A 16652-nucleotide genomic window follows, 5' to 3' on the forward strand; every position below is an offset into this window, starting at 1 on the left:
AAGATATGTATATATGTTGTCCTCATTATTTTCTAATCAGATTGTACATCCCAATGCGAATGCATTACTTAGTTAAATGTTATAATATACAATTAAGAACATCCAAAAATAAAGTGTCCACGTAAATAATATTTAGCAGTGCAATATCTGTAATTATATATTTATGAACAAATAATTACATCAGATTTAATAATCGCAATTATTTTGAATGTACATATGAATAAAGATTTCATCATGATATTAATAATCACAATTGTTTTATTGCCCATTTGTTGCAACCCTAGCGTAATTTTGTGTGGCAGCGTCATTACCTACGCTGGCGGCGGCATCGCGCGACATCAAAGGCGATTCCTTACTGTAGGAAATAATGGTAATACTGTGCTAATACCATACTCGCTACAAGCTTTGGAAAAGACCTTTGGTACACAAGATAATAAATGAATTTCATTTTAACTCCGTTAAGTCTAGATTTTTTTATATTTTTACACTAGCTTTACACACGCGGCTTCGACCGTTTAAAAAAAACCCGCACAGTTCCCGTTCCCGTGGGATTTCTGGGATAAAACCTATCCTATGTGTTAATCCAAGTTACTCTCTATATGTGTGCTAAATTTCATTGTAATCGGTTCACTAGTATTTGCGTGAAAGAGTAACAAACATACATACATACACATTCATACATCCTCACAAAGTTTCGCATTTATAATATTAGTAGGATAGGATTCAGAACAGTCTCTTCAACGTGGTATACGTAGCAAACGCTATACGAACGCCCATCCGGCTACTAATATTAATCCACCGACAGACCGCGACGTTAGACATCGATCTTCATTGCACGCTTCATACCTATAAAAAAAATATACAAACATATCATATTTGTTACCTACTTAAAAGGATTTAAAAGAACGGTCGAAGATTCATTATGTTTACACACCGCAGTTATCGTCCTCCAACGGCTTTGAATGTCGAATTAGCATTTAGGAAAGAAGAAAAAAGCTTATATTTTAAAGAATAAAAATAATGAAAGGTGACATAGTGTTTTTGTTAAATTAATTAAATTAGGAGAAATAATAATAGATACTTATCATAAACTAGTACTTCATAAATTCGATTTTTAAAAGAATGAAATTGTTGTTATTGATAATAATTAATTCATTTGATATGTTATTATGAGAAGTTAATTTTATGGAAATTAATTGTTTACAAATTAGTTAAATGTGTCCATTAGACGCGCGACAATCAAGTCAAACATCGTTAAATATTTTCATAAATGATAGCCAATTACTATTTATTAACACATTTTATATCAAAACACATTTATATATTATCAGATATTTACCAACCCTTAACTGACTATAGAAATAAGACAGATTGCACAATTTCCATCAGCAAAAAATGCCTTATTGTGCGTCTCGAAAACGTGGTAAACGACGAAACGAAAAAACTCAATTTTCCTTTGTCCCACAATACAAAAGTATTCCGTAGCGTAAAACGAAATGCTATTTATGTTCTGTTAATGTCTTTTCTTCAAGCTAAGTCATTCAACTTCCTTGTATTTGTTATTTAGCTTAGTGGCTATAAGGAGAAACGTTAATTGTCTCAGTAATATTATTACCCCGCGGGCTTATGATAAATGAGCAAATAATTATTTGATTCTCGCTCTATACATTTCAAATGCGCCTCAATCAGGTTTCACAGGAATATATTCAATAGACTTATTAACTTGCAACAATTTAAATCAAAACTATAAACTATTGCGTCGGATTTGCTTTGCAGTTAAAAAATATTTAAACTATGTGACGTTTTAGAAACTGAACTTTTCTGAATACACATTGTAATTATGTATGCATATTTGGAAGTGACTTGTGTTTACATAAACACTATAGCAAACCTTATATTTTGTAGTGTGATGTGCATAAAAAATATTTTTATATCTACTAATATGAGGTATTATGAAAACTCACCTTAAAAATGTGTAACTGATCATGACTCCGGTTGCCATGACAACTCCCACAAAAGCAACTGTTATGATCATCTGCAGAATCGCTCTGATAACTTCTTCTATTATTTTCAATGTTACCTTTACTAGTATGTATGTTATTCTTATAAAACCATCCATTGATAATAATTCTTTAGCCATCTATAAAAACCTGAAACAATAATAAGTAAGTATTGAATATGTATTGAAGAAATACAATTTACATATTGTTATGTTCTTGTAGAGAAAAAAAAAGAGCATTTTTCGAACTCTTTCCGCCTCTTGCTCACGTCAATTATATATTTTTTAATTTTTATATTTTATAAATATAAGAAGTATGATTTCGGAGAAATACGTTGTTTTACTTTTATCGCGAAGGAATAATTAAACGAAATAAACAGGGCTTGTTCCCAATGCAAGTTTTGTCCATTTTATTTTCTCAAGTAGGCAAGGAATATACCATATACCGTATACAATATAAATACAATATTATATACCTTATAAAGCTTCTTCACTGGAGTATTATTTAACGATACATAAAAAAACAAACACTACACCGTCTTGGCTAGAAGGTCACTGAACATTTTAATTATTATTTCCACATTTCACTTATTGACAATTAAACTATCATCAGGTAATTAACATTGAATAGTTTTCTAATTTCTGTACAAATATTATTCATCGTAATTATGTCAATTAGTAATATAAGAATCTATTATAAAAATATTATCTTTAGATTTTTATATTACTTTTTATTTCGTAAATAAAATAATATTTCAGTAGTGACAGTTGACTTATGTACCATAAATCATGATAAGTACATTAAAAAAGAATGTATATTACAGGCAAAACGACAGCAAATCCTATTTTTCATATTGCTCTATTGGGGCTCTAGGTATTCCACCTTTATTTACCAAAAAGTATAAAGCCAACATAGTTAGTAGATACTAGATAGTACCCTTATAATATTACCTATATTACATACATTACACCATATCACACACATTACACTATATCACACAATATAGTATATAATATGTTGTTGCAGTTCGTGCTTGAAATACAATCTAAACCAACTTTCAACATCAATAATTTCTTCAAAAAAGAAACATATCTTTAAACCGTAAAAGAAGAACACGAAATCACCGTCGATTTCAAGTCATTTAATAACTATGAACAAAATCCAACATTTTTCAATAACTACACCGCATTACAAGGTAATGAAAATAAACTGCATCTCAGTATATTATGTTAGTAGAATGTTCAGTGGGTCTGCAAATTGTAGTTGAACTATATTTATGGTCTAATGGAGCTCACGGTACATTTCCTTGATATGTTATCTAATCTTAGACGATATTGAGGTTCTGCGGGATGAGATATTTTTAAATTAGTTAAGTAGTTTTATAGGTATTGAGTTTAGAAGGACTTTATTGATTTCTTTAATATGAACAACTTGATATAATATTATATAATAATGACAAGTGCTAACTAATTACCAAAATACTTAGGAAACTATACGTGACTTTGGATAATTCAAGACGAAATGCTTTACCTAATTGTTTATGGCATTCCAAGGTACGCTAATGTATATTATGTGACAAGTTTCTCGATTTATAATGCTACAACAGTAGATACTCAAGTGCCGAAATTTTCTAGATATAAAGTACAAAAACATGTCTTACAACATAAATTTCAATGTAAAATAAATCCGATTTGTAACCAATCAAATAACAGCAAACAAATCTTCATCAGGATAACCTAAAACTTGGAGATCCGAGGGATATTCAATAACTTATAATTTCAATTCAACGAAACTCAGTGTTGCCGACAATCCCAAAGTTTATGATTTAAAATAATCGTCTAAGCATTGAAAGTTTTAAGTACGCAATTCAATCTTCTGAATCGTTGTTAAACTTCATCCACTTGATTGCCGTAATTACAAAATAACTAGTTAAAATGGAATATTAACTCCTTAATATGCTGCAGAGTCTCAATTTTTATGAGTTTCGAAGAACCTATTAGATCCACGTCTCCGTTATTAACATTAACTAGATTTATTGAAATATTATTCGAGACAAGCCCGCGAACATTGCTTCATTAATTTCAGAGATATTTCTTAAAGGGCTGTTCAATAGACTAAACATTGAAGATTATAATAATTAAGTCTTAAGCTAGTGTTCTAATAATTCATTCTTATTACACTTAACTGTTGCTTCTAACTGTTTAAACTGAATATATTTTCACTTTTAATATTTTTAGTAGGAATTTTTATTTTTGTATTACAATGAAAACCGTTAATAGTATGTAATATTATTTTAAAACCTATTTATGTAATATATTATATTTAATTAGAATTGAAAGCATGTCTTATACTAAAGATAAACAAGGAAAAATAGAAGATTATAAACAAATGATACCGCTAATGATAACACCGTCGTCAGATATAGTTAAAAATGTATATGAAAAAATAGAAAAAAAAAACACATCTTTTAACATCTAAACATGTATTTTATTATTTTAGATTACCCTATTTTGCAATAGGGTCAAAATTTATTTTATAACCCGTATCCTCGTAGATCTATTTTATAACCAAATAAACTATAAATACGTAAGTATCCAATGACAATCTCTAGATATTGGACGTACATTTTTAGCAAAAAACTGATTACCTCTCATACCAATCTGCCTATTATCGCACCATTCAACTTTATGTAATGGGTAATATTATGCTAAAGACCTTCTAGAAATATCTTCTCGTACGTTAAAACCTTATTAACGTTACTCTATGTCGATATAAGGATTAAGTAAATTAAAATTTGATTTATCTTTCATCCGTGTGCTGTTATTGTAACCATCTTACTTTGCTTTCCCTCAATTAATATTTTTTTAGATTTCAAACATCTTGTTGCACTAAAGGAAACTTCATCGGATTGAAAACTCAAGTCAAGAACTTTACAATAAAGGTATTTATTCACAAAGTGCATTTAAAAAAAGAGGTGAAAGACGAGACTTTAGTGATCGTTAAAATCTGTGGTTAAAATACTAGACGTCTCTAGAATACACTATCTTATTGCATTGTAATGATATGAACTCTATTTACATGTACACAAGATCCAAATTTGTTTCATCGTAAATTTTAAACGTCTGATCAATATTTCACGAAATTGTGTTATTAATTGCTTAATAAGACTTTACACGGTATTGGCATCGTTACTCAATGTTGTGGGTATATTAAGATCTGGTGTATAATCAAGACGCTATAAAATAGCTTCAGACAGGACTTAATTTGCTGGAAGGGTGGGATTAGATGCTGGATTAGCATTTAATGAGTATTTAAGGAGCTGTATTTAAGATGAACTCTAGTCATGCACATAAATTGCGCGGGGAAAGCATGCGGCAGATTTTTTTCAATAGTTTTTCAAGTGTATGATACCTATAGATTTAAGTTACCTAATTATAGTAATAAAACATTAAGATTAAATACGCACAAAATAAAATAGAAGAACGGAAGCATTAACTCTTACGCTTCTTTTTTCAACGATCACGAAGGAATATGTTATAATCAAAGTTTATTTAAATAAATTATGCTTTACAGTTTAGGTAGTATTTTTTTTCTTTTCATTTATTCATATTATTATACCTACTCTCTATATCTATAATGGTCTGGTAGGACACAGAAGGCTGATCACCTACTTGTCCCTAAAGAAAATCGATCAGTGAAACAGATGTATAATGCATCTGCCCCTTACCCCACTAGGGGACATGGGACTTCACTTTTTTTTCTATCTATAAAGATTTACAGTAAAGGTCTTTTGCGATTTTAATCTGTTGTTTTTAGTGTACAAAAAATGTTTTCAATTTATTCCATTTCATATTGTTTATCTACTCACAGCCGTTATTCCACAATGAATAACCGAGAACTATACTACAATAACAATTGATCGTGATAATAATCCTACGGATGTTATAAATAGAAAATCTTCATTTCAATATGTGATGTTATGTTTTTATATATTTTTTAATTATTTTTATCAGAAAACTTCTGAATCAAATAAGCTTTACAGAAAAACACAGACAAAACCACCAGTTTCCACTAGTAAACATACACTTTAAGAATTTAGCAACAGCTAATAAATCACATTTTTGAAGCTATCTCTACGTGAAACGTAGAACTATTGGCTCAGACATTTTCATCTTAAATTCTTTCTGTTTTCAGATACAGAATTTCTAGGTCATGTATAGCTTTCGTTGAGATTCAAAGCTGCTTATTTAGTGCTCTAACTATCACAAAATGAAGATAACTGTACATGTAGCTATAATAATTAAAGGCCTACAAACGCTTGCTGTAAACAGAGGCATAAATCTCCCTTCAAGTGGTGTCCCATATATTACTAATGGGCCTTAATGAATTAAGAAAAATATATTCTCTTAGGAAGAAGGTTTCTAAGATAGTTGAACATATAGGAAAAGAGAATATCCAAGAAATATTTTTCTATAAATATAACAGTGGCTATAGTATTAATTTTATTTACCTATCATCACTGAGCTTAGTCCCATTAATAAATAAGTATTAAATAAGTATTAATCGCACCTTTGTTTACCTATTCCGAATATGTGTCAAGTTTTTACAGAAGGTAAAAGTTTACTTCTGCTGCTCTTATAAAAAATTTCTTCACGTTTTTCAATTTATTTAGTTAGCTGCAAGCAGTACACCATTTTTAAATGTAATATTTAGCTTTAATATTTTATTATAATTTAAGTTCTCTGAATCAACTATATAAGATGAATCCAAAGAAAACATATATCGTAGCTGCTACTAAATTGCTACGACGTAGCACGTCTAGGTCTATTCTTCAATAAATAACTTGATGAAAAAAGTCTGCTTTACATGACATTTTATAATGATAAATATGTCAATAACAGCTGTTTATATTAGTTGTTTTTGACGTTTAACTAACGTAAGGGACTATAATGTTTTCAATAGTGACTGTGGATGGCTAGATTTCGTAATGGTCTTGGTAATGGTTATTTTCTTATGCTCCGATTAAATATAATCTCTGAATAGTTTTATATCGATGAGGTATCTAATATATAGTAAGTTGTGGTAAGTACAGTATAAGATGAAATATCTTAACTTGGAGGAGCAAAATTATTATTTTTTTTAATAATAATTCTACGGATCGATCTGACCGTTATTTTCATAAAACCAAAGATGAAAATATGGTCTGTGTATTAAATTACAAAATAATTGATGCAGTCTAGTCGTAATACTATATTTTCATTCATATTAAGGTTTCATTTTGAATGAAACTTATTTTGCAAATAAAGTACATAGTTACAAAATAGGGTTAAGTAATCTATAAGATCAACAAACAAAAGTTTTAATGTTTAAGTATGTAAAAATAATATTTATGGAAATTAAATTTGAATACTTTGAATTACGTACCTACATTAAATTATATTTATAGTTCTATGAAATTTCAAATTTCAAATAATAGAGTTTAAACAGCTTTTAATGGTTAACCCTCATGCAAATATCACAAGCCTAGATATGAATATTCATAAGTATACAAATCTTTGGACAAACCTTCATTTGTGTAAATATCATTTGCAATTCAGGTTTCGTTTGAGAAAAGGTAATGTTATAATTCTCTGTGAACATTTAGTGATATGAATTTTATATAATTTTAGATGTGGATAAAAACAGTGAACCCTCATATAAAATAATGCCTTTGGAATTAATTATATCTACTAATTTCTCTCCTCATTTACGCTTAGTAATATTGAAAAAAATAATGTGAAAAGGTCGTGTTTATTAATATACTCATATACAATCCTTCTTTGAAAGGATTATTCCATATCATATATTTTAGGTTATGCTAGGTTAGCTAGTTATTAGGTTCCCAATTCAAATTCAGCGCTTAAGGTATAAGAAAGAAATTGCTTATTTTAATATTCCAAACAGACGTTACGGTTTTATTTATTTACAAATATTAGGTTCAAGTAAATATATATTTATTTTGTAACAGACTCGTCTTCATTTTGGTTCTAGACTTAGTCCATGATTTTGCATTCTAAATTGTATCAAAGGAATGAAAGTAGACTTACTCAAACCTGATTCCTCGTATATTTTTACGACGTATTCTCGTATATTATTTACGTATACGTACTTATATAGGTGTGCGGTGCGTTTTAATAATATGTAAATGATGATGAGATCTCCATTATTTTATGGAATGAGACGAAACCGACACTTAAATTTTACATTCCATTGGCTTGTTTGATATAGAAGTTTACATACAAAGTATTTAATATGTTTGATGTACCAAAAGTAGACCTTAAAATCAGTATTGTTAAATTAATTACGTTGTAGGTAATTTCAGCACCTTTTTAAATGACCAATTCGCCTTCAACTATATGATATCGTACAATTGAATCACCACAAGTTTGAAGTATTTGTATAGAATCGAAATCTACCTTTATCCTCCAAAGTATAATATCGTGAAAATCGGGACATATCCATTCTGCGGACGAAGTCACTGGCTCAACTAGTATATATAATTAAGTATAATATACAGAGATAAAGCGTAAAGCTGTCTATTATCCCAGGGGGTAATAAAAGGAATGTTCACACAGCAGGCGCAGCGGTATCCTGGGGCGCCCGGGATTATGTATTAACCCTTTAGTAACTGATTTTATACTTAAAAATTTGATTTTTCAGATATTTAGCAGAGGTTATTCATATTAAACCTTTGTTCAACGCATGTTCGGCAGCGATGTTTCGAACCTTGGGCTGGATCCTCGCTGGAGACAAGAAAAAAGTATGAAAATATAAACCAACACGTAAAAGCAATTGAATTATGCTTTGGTTTCTACGAGTCTTTGATACAAATATTTATATCTTTATTTTAGTATTTTCGTTATATTTTTTGTTTGTACCTTTACTTTTATAATATTATTTGTTGACGTAGTTGTAATAAAATTATTTATTAAAAAAATGATGTGTGTTTTATTATATAAATCAGTGATACAAAATATAAAATGGATGTTGGTGCCTGGTGGTTTGGGCTCAGTATTACAATATATTTCCTATATTGTAATACTGTGGTTTGGGTAGGAGACAGTTGAGTCTGAGTAATAATAGTTAATAGCTATTACCATTTTAATGATTAAATAGTATATTATATAGAGACACTGTTTGAGAATGTTTTGCTTTTTGATGGCATTACACGCCAATAAAATAAAAATGATGAATGGATAGAATATTTCGGAGAAACTGTATAGTTTAGGTATATTAGTGGTGGGCTTATTAACACACCAATTAAGCAAGGTCAAAGTGTTTGAAACAACTTCCATGAGAGATAATTACTCTTAACGTTTCATTATCTCTTTGGAATGAGATTTGATCGTCGCCAGGGGAGCGTTTTGCCGAAAATTTGATTGCTCTAACACTCATCGGGGACTGATAAAGGTCATTGGAAACAATCTGCTTCAAGTTCAAGTGGTTTTTTTTAGAAATAGGATTAATAAATTCATTTAATTCTTTATTGAAATAAATGGATTTTAGCCCTTTTCTCTTTTTAAGGTTGTCAAGGCGGACTGGACTAAAATCATCACTTAAGAAACAATGAAAAGGAGAGCGTCCCCTTTGGATATTGAATAAATTTTCCTTCTAATTTGTTTTTTGTTTACCTTTTGTGTAATATCTATTATTCGTGACAATTAACTGAATTTCCTCTGCAAAGGGTGAAAAAGGTTTGGGCTTTGGGCGAAATTTAAATGACAAAATCTTACATAATGTTTTTATTGGAAATGCTTATTTTTATTGTACTAACAACTGTTAAGAAATATCAATTATGATCATTTTCATACATACTACTTAAGACGACTGCATATATGAAAAAATATTACGCTGCGAAAAGCATTTTTCAACGCACCATTCTGAAATCAGTAGGTAAATTTAAGCATTTATGGCACACCATATGTTAGGCTATCTATATTTAGAGGAAAGTAAAAGAAAACAAACGACATCGGGCCGCACAAACATAAAATGGTCAGGATTAGGAAAAGTTTATCCTCAGAGAGTCAGAGCGGAGTTATTAGTCGTCCAACGGATTACACCCTTGCTAGAATGTCGTTGACATCCGCCTACATGTCCCGTGATTCGATTACAATTAAGATTATGCGAGTTTCCTGGAAAATCAGCATTTTGTGCACATTAATCACTGCCCTGTTGATGTCGAATGGTTAAACTGATGTGTTGAGGTAAGGGTTCCCACGTTAAAGTGGTAAAATTAACACAAATTATTTATTATTTAAAAATCGTTTCGACTTATACATAAAATACAATACATGTTTGTGCTATATCACATACTTTTTCTTATGTCACATAGTATTTGCCGGTATGCCGTATTGTTATTAAATATTATCACAAAAATAGATATAAAAGGTTTTACATTTTATTAAATAAGCTCTCTATTTTGCTTCATGGCAGCCCTAGCTGGGGTATGCTCTGAATTATTGTTGGATATCTTTCTAAAGCTTCAAATAAATTTTTTAATATTTAGTTCTTATACTGTTGATAAATTGAGAAATAAGATAATCATCTGATTTTTAGATTAAATTAAAATACACAAATACGTTCACAAAACTTTCCTTGTTTAAACATGATAAGGTGATGAGAAAAAAATGCTCGTAATATAAATTCGACAAGGTACAGAAATAAACTACACATCTATACGTATTCTAATAAAAGTAAAACAGGTTATTTATGTTAAACAATTTAAACAATTAAACAATTTTATTTATTGGTCAGCATGGCGGTGTGGTCACAATCATTTGTCACATAATGTTTTAAGGATATAATATAGAAAAAATGTAGGTAAGTACAGTATAGTGTATTAGTGTGGTCATTTAATTACAAAAGATGGTCCGATTTCAATCTTCATTAAATATTTTTATAGAATTGTACCATACATATCATGATGAACATCAGGCATATGCTTCGTAGTTCAAACATTACAGAAACCACAACCTAAATTTATTTATGGCTATTTTGAGACTCCTGTTCATAAAGAACGAGCAAATAAATCTATCCCAGAGTGAGGCGCGAAAGGTACAAATATTGATTATTTTTTCCGGTTGATACGATGTCATTACATTGTTTAGATTTAGATACCCGACTACTGTAGGGTTAAATTAATTATGGTATTCCTTAGTGGATAACAACAGCTTTCGGATTACCTCAACGTCAAAAACCTTCACAATTATTGTTCCCTTGATGTAGTTTCAGTATTATGTCTCTATTATTTGCGACAATACAAAAGCAACATTGGATAGTAAATTACTTTTCTTAAAAGAAAAAAGACGTGTGGCACTCGGGGACTGCTGCGGTAAAGCTATTGCATAGCATGCCTTCAAGCCACACCTCCGAGCCCGTCGGAGTGGGGAACGTGAGGTTTTTTCGTTACGGAATTTCTCGATTCGGTCCCCGCGCTCAAGGCCCGCGATAGAAGCTATGCAATAGCTTAATAATAATATATCCTACCTACTTATCCAGAATCTCACATGTCCATCATCCAATCAACTTTATCCATAATGCTCAAATCCATAATCATCAAATTTCACCTTTAAATAACATTCACTAAGAATGATTTTCATAAAGCAAACAGCCCAAAAACTGTTCAAGAAGAAATATTTAAAGTTTCAAACTAGATTTCAGAAAGACCTTTTTCGGGAGAAAGTTTCATGAAAATGTTTAACTTTCATTTTAGCATATCAAATATGGCTTAAAACTTGCGTAAATTTAATATGAATTCAAACGTTAACTTAGGAAATACTTTTTCCAAATATTTGATTATTACAAATCAATCATCAGTTAGATACAAAACGCTTACAACGAAATAAATATAGCATCAAAATAAAATCTCTTTGATACATTAAAACTTCGTTGATTTTATTTTAGGATTTGTTCATGAAATGCATTCTATCCTTAAGATCTATTCAATGATCAATAAAAATATTTTTCTCGAAGGTTACGTTTTTATAAAGAATTTTTTTCGAGAAATTACATTTTTTATATTTTATTTATAAGAGAGAATAACGGAAGCCTTGAATACAGGCGATGTATGAAAGGTATTATATTCCATAGGAAAAGTTTGAAGCTGCTTTATTAATTTTATATAGGTATATAGAATTATTTTAAGTTATTATACAGTTACTTTATTCACAAATAAACTAGATTACACATTTTTTTCATCCATTTCACATAATATATACCTAGGCCATTTAGTCAAATTGTGAAGAAATATAGTCTATTTCTTCTTAAAATTTACTTTGTCTTTAACTACTTTATTTCCATATTGAAAAAGTAATCCACCGAAGTCCTACAGCAAAGTTATCCATTTTCTTATCTACAAAGCGGTGACTGCGTTATCCAGTATAGGATGTTTTGTAAAGAATAGAATTTATAGTGAAAGGTCAACGGAACGAACATAATCGATGATATATTTCTCTATTAGGTGCGGTATATTTTTCCTCGTAAAAATACTATCAAGGGATTCCTGGTTCAATAATATGAAATTAATAAATTGGCTAGAGCAACGTTATTATAATAGATACCATAGGTTATAAGTAAAGAAGGGATAGCAAAGTTATTATACTGTACATAATTATTATTTATTTGTTTGTTTCTATTGACTAACTTGCTTAAAACAATTCTTCCATCATAATAATATCTAATACGACCTAATAGCTACCTAGCGTAAAAGGTAAAAGGTCAAATACTTAATTATATAAAATACATAATTTAGATTAAAAATACGCTTCGTGTTTATAGACACGACCTTAAAAGCATAATATATTTTAAAATAATCAAACTGTGGATAACTAGAATTATTTAAATTTAAGGTAATTATAAATCTAAAACTAAATATGGAATTCATCCGGTCTATCCCATATAAATGCAAATTTTTGCTTTTCAGGCTGAAGAAGGGTTTTTATCATAATATAGGGCGGTCGACTTTATTTATATAAAAGGGTATGATAGAAAATCCTGGCACACTGCGTAATTTGTTTTTCAGCTTTAATAAAGCTATTTTTTATTTCCATTCTAAAAAATAATTTAAAGATCTACCGTGTGCGTGATTTGAATCATTTGAAATAATCAAGTATAATTTTGCTAGGAACACTCTTTTCTCTATTTTCTTTTAATTTTGAGGTTACTTTTGTCCCATTTCCCATAATATGGTGCCGTATTATGACTTAAATTCATATTATGATAGCATATTGTATGGCTGGTTATTGCCCCTGTATAGCTAAAATAATACATGTATATATTTTCATATTGATAAAAGATAGATATTAATCAAGTCCCAACAATTATTTACCTAAAGGGTCCATCGGGTCCTCCCAGTTCCACGTGCCTAAATCCATGGAGAATAGTTTTTGATTAGAAGCAAATAATGTGCTCTTACGAACGTAGGTGATTGACGCAAGGGAAGATACCTAATAAGTAATAAGTAATAATATAATTAAGATTCTGTATGTAAAAGAAGAATATTTATAGAATAATTATTACTGCTCATATTTTTGGTGTGTTTGTTCAAGATTGAAGTGTAACAATAAAAATAAATACGTACCTAAATATGTCTAGCTTACTCCCCGCGGCTTCGCCCGCGTAGTCAAACGTATCTAATTCCAAATAAACGTAAGTCCGCGTAATTCCAACTAAGCAATTTTTTTCGGAGATGAATTGCAGTAATGAATAAAAAGGATGAAGTAAAAGGAACGAACATTAATTTCAATACCGTGGATGAAAGTTCTTGTTTTATATTTTTATTAAATCTCCTCATTTTTTCTATTCTAGTTAGTTTTTCTTGATTTAGGAACTTAATTCAGAACAATTGATGAACTTAGAGGATCTTACAGTTTCATGAGGTATTAAGAACATGGCCTTAATCTAAATAGAATTGTAAAAGATATAGCATGAAAAGAGATGGAAACTTTATGATGTCTGTCTATCGGGAAATTATTTTAAAACATAACTCTGGGGACGCGATATCGATGTGGGGATGAATTGATAGAAAAATTGAATTGAAATATTTTACGACGCCATTTCACAGTACTTTGCTGTTGACTACGTTTAATGTAACAAAGGAAATTTGGCGCCAAAAAACGCACTGTTTCATAAATATTAAATTTTGTACTTTGAATTGAAGTACATACAATTTTTTTCGAGTTATTGGTGGACAGTTTGTATTATTTTATTATGAAACAATATAATCGCAGATTTTTAAACAAATAGACTTGAGACATAAACCAGAAAAGAGGCCAAATTATAGCAGACTAGCGGTCCGCCCCGGCTTCGCTCGTGGTACATATTTACGTTTTCTCTACATAAAAACCATCCTCGTACTTCAAGGAATATAATAAAAAAAGAATTATCGAAATCGGTTCAGCCGTTCTCGAGTTATGCGCTTACCAACACATTTTGCGATTCATTTTTATATATAAGATATATCTATAGGCACTTAATAATTATCTATATTGTAACGTTTTTGTTCTTCAGTCACCAGATTTTTGTAATAGGCAATCCTGAAATTCAAAATTGACGTATACATATAACTCAGCTATGGGTAGGTGTATAAAAATAAATATACTCTACACGGTGGGTTTCAAAAACAGCAACACACGTACAACTCGGTCCCCGGTGGTTATTGAGGAAATTGTTACGTCTATTTAAGAAATTACACGTGCCGTAGATCTTACGCCTAAAGACCATTACGGCCTTTTGGAATTGTCATCAGTTTTTTGGTTAACATGGTTTTGCGCTCATAAAATACAAGGTTGTGACGAAAAGATTTGAGCTATTATAATACAAAACAACGGTTGACGGTTCTACCCTTTCACAATTTAAGTACAATAAATACGCTGGTCATTAAAAATCTTGAAAGGACCGTAAAAGTTGAGGAAAAGATGGCACAAGTCACGGTTCCTTTATTAGTTAAAAAATTCTAAAGTCGCTCAAATAATGACAAAGATTTTCCGACACCAAAATGGCATGAACAAAGAATTACTAGTAAATTGATTGTCAACAAGTTATAAAAAGTTTGGTACATTTTTCACTTATAGATGGATAAACTTATGAAATATATTTAAGAGGACAAAATGTGAAAAATATTGACATAGGAGCGTCGTTGCCCTTTACAGCCGCGGTTTTTCTTTTTAATGGCACCCTGAATAAAATTGTTTACCCATTTCTAAGGCCTTTGAATTTTCTTTGGACTTGATGAAATATAAGTGAAAAATAAACTTCGGCGTAAAGTTCGTTGACAGTAAAATTGTTGTTGATGTGCGCGTACTTTGATGTCAATTCATTAATTTATACCCAGTCTCAAAAGTGTTCTTTGCAAGCTGATCAAGATATCTTATGTGTAAAAATGAACAATTTATAAAATCTGTTTATTACTGAAAGATACCAGTACTTTGTTTTTTATATTTTTTTTTTGTGACATACATTAATTACGTTTAAGTTACGTATTTACGTACGTGTGTTTAATTGTAATTTGTAACACGTGCAATCATGGTTCTATTTTTATTTATCTTTGTTTTTTCCTGTTTCCATACATACCTAACTGTAGATTGATTCTGCTGAAAAACTTAACATAAGTGTCTATTTTTTGTACTTAATGTAACCGTGTGGTTTAAAGTAACAAACTCAACAAGTTGTTATATTACGCACTTCTATTGCCAATTCAAATGAAAAACGTTACTACCACATTATTTTATATACGATTTCAATGGTTGTAATATTGGTCTGTTTATATTTTTTATTCATACCATGAAATGAACTAAAAATATACGTATAATTTTAACATTATAATTAAAATCGCGCCTTCGCTCAATAAGAATCTTTTGTTCCCTCTTTCCTTAGCAAAGCCGCTTTAGTTCGTTCATTCGTTATTTGTGAGAAAATATGAAGAGCGTCTGACGTTTTTTCAAAGAAAAATCGCGAAAACAATACTTGAAGTGCTGTCAGAACTTACTAGTTTGTTTTATGCGATATCACGTAAAGGAAAACCGTGACGGTTTGAATAATACATAACTTTGCGGCTAATACTTCTGCGTAAGGAAATTCGCTGCAACACTTGAATATATCAAGACGATTGAAACGTGTATTTGGGATTTTATGTCTCCTTAAATAAAGTAACCTTTATACATTACACAGAATACTTAATAAGAGCTACCTCTATGTAACAAACAGAAGATCCAAACGTACGTACATGTTTTACGTAGTAGATAATAGATATGGAACATCAATCTTTCTATGGGAGGAACGAAATCCTTATTTAATCTCTACCAGGGTATCTTCTTGATAGATAGCACGGTTTAACTTGTCAATATTATGTAGGAGTAATCTTGATAATGAAATACATTTAACTAATGAACTACAAACTACAGTAAACAGAATGAAAACATATTTATATAATGCTCATGGTATAGTCGTATGTATATCTTAATTTTGTGTGCAACGTTATATTTTATTTCAATGTTTATCACACAACAAACATGTTTTTGACTCATAAAGGTCTTGACTCTTTGGTGCGTTAAATTGATTCGATCTATATGCTAACACTTTATTCATAAGAGCTACAAAGATTGAAGCCGATGTTTA

General features: G+C 30.0%; 1 long non-coding RNA gene across 1 annotated transcript in view; it reads right to left on the reverse strand.

The window, feature by feature from the left end:
- Nucleotides 1-387: 387 nt before the first annotated feature.
- Nucleotides 388-16652, reverse strand: part of LOC149906970 (uncharacterized) — a 104670-nt gene continuing 88405 nt past the window's right edge. The window contains exons 2-3 of the long non-coding RNA XR_016456958.1: nucleotides 1965-2150; nucleotides 388-846 (exon numbers count right to left, since the gene is read on the reverse strand). This is a non-coding gene — a long non-coding RNA (uncharacterized LOC149906970). The remainder of the gene's footprint in view (nucleotides 847-1964; nucleotides 2151-16652) is intronic.

This window comes from Colias eurytheme, chromosome 7, assembly GCF_061535395.1.
Source record: "Colias eurytheme isolate Ceu_HAF_F1 chromosome 7, ilColEury1 Martin Lab GWU primary, whole genome shotgun sequence".
Classification (NCBI taxonomy): Eukaryota; Metazoa; Arthropoda; class Insecta; order Lepidoptera; family Pieridae; genus Colias; species Colias eurytheme.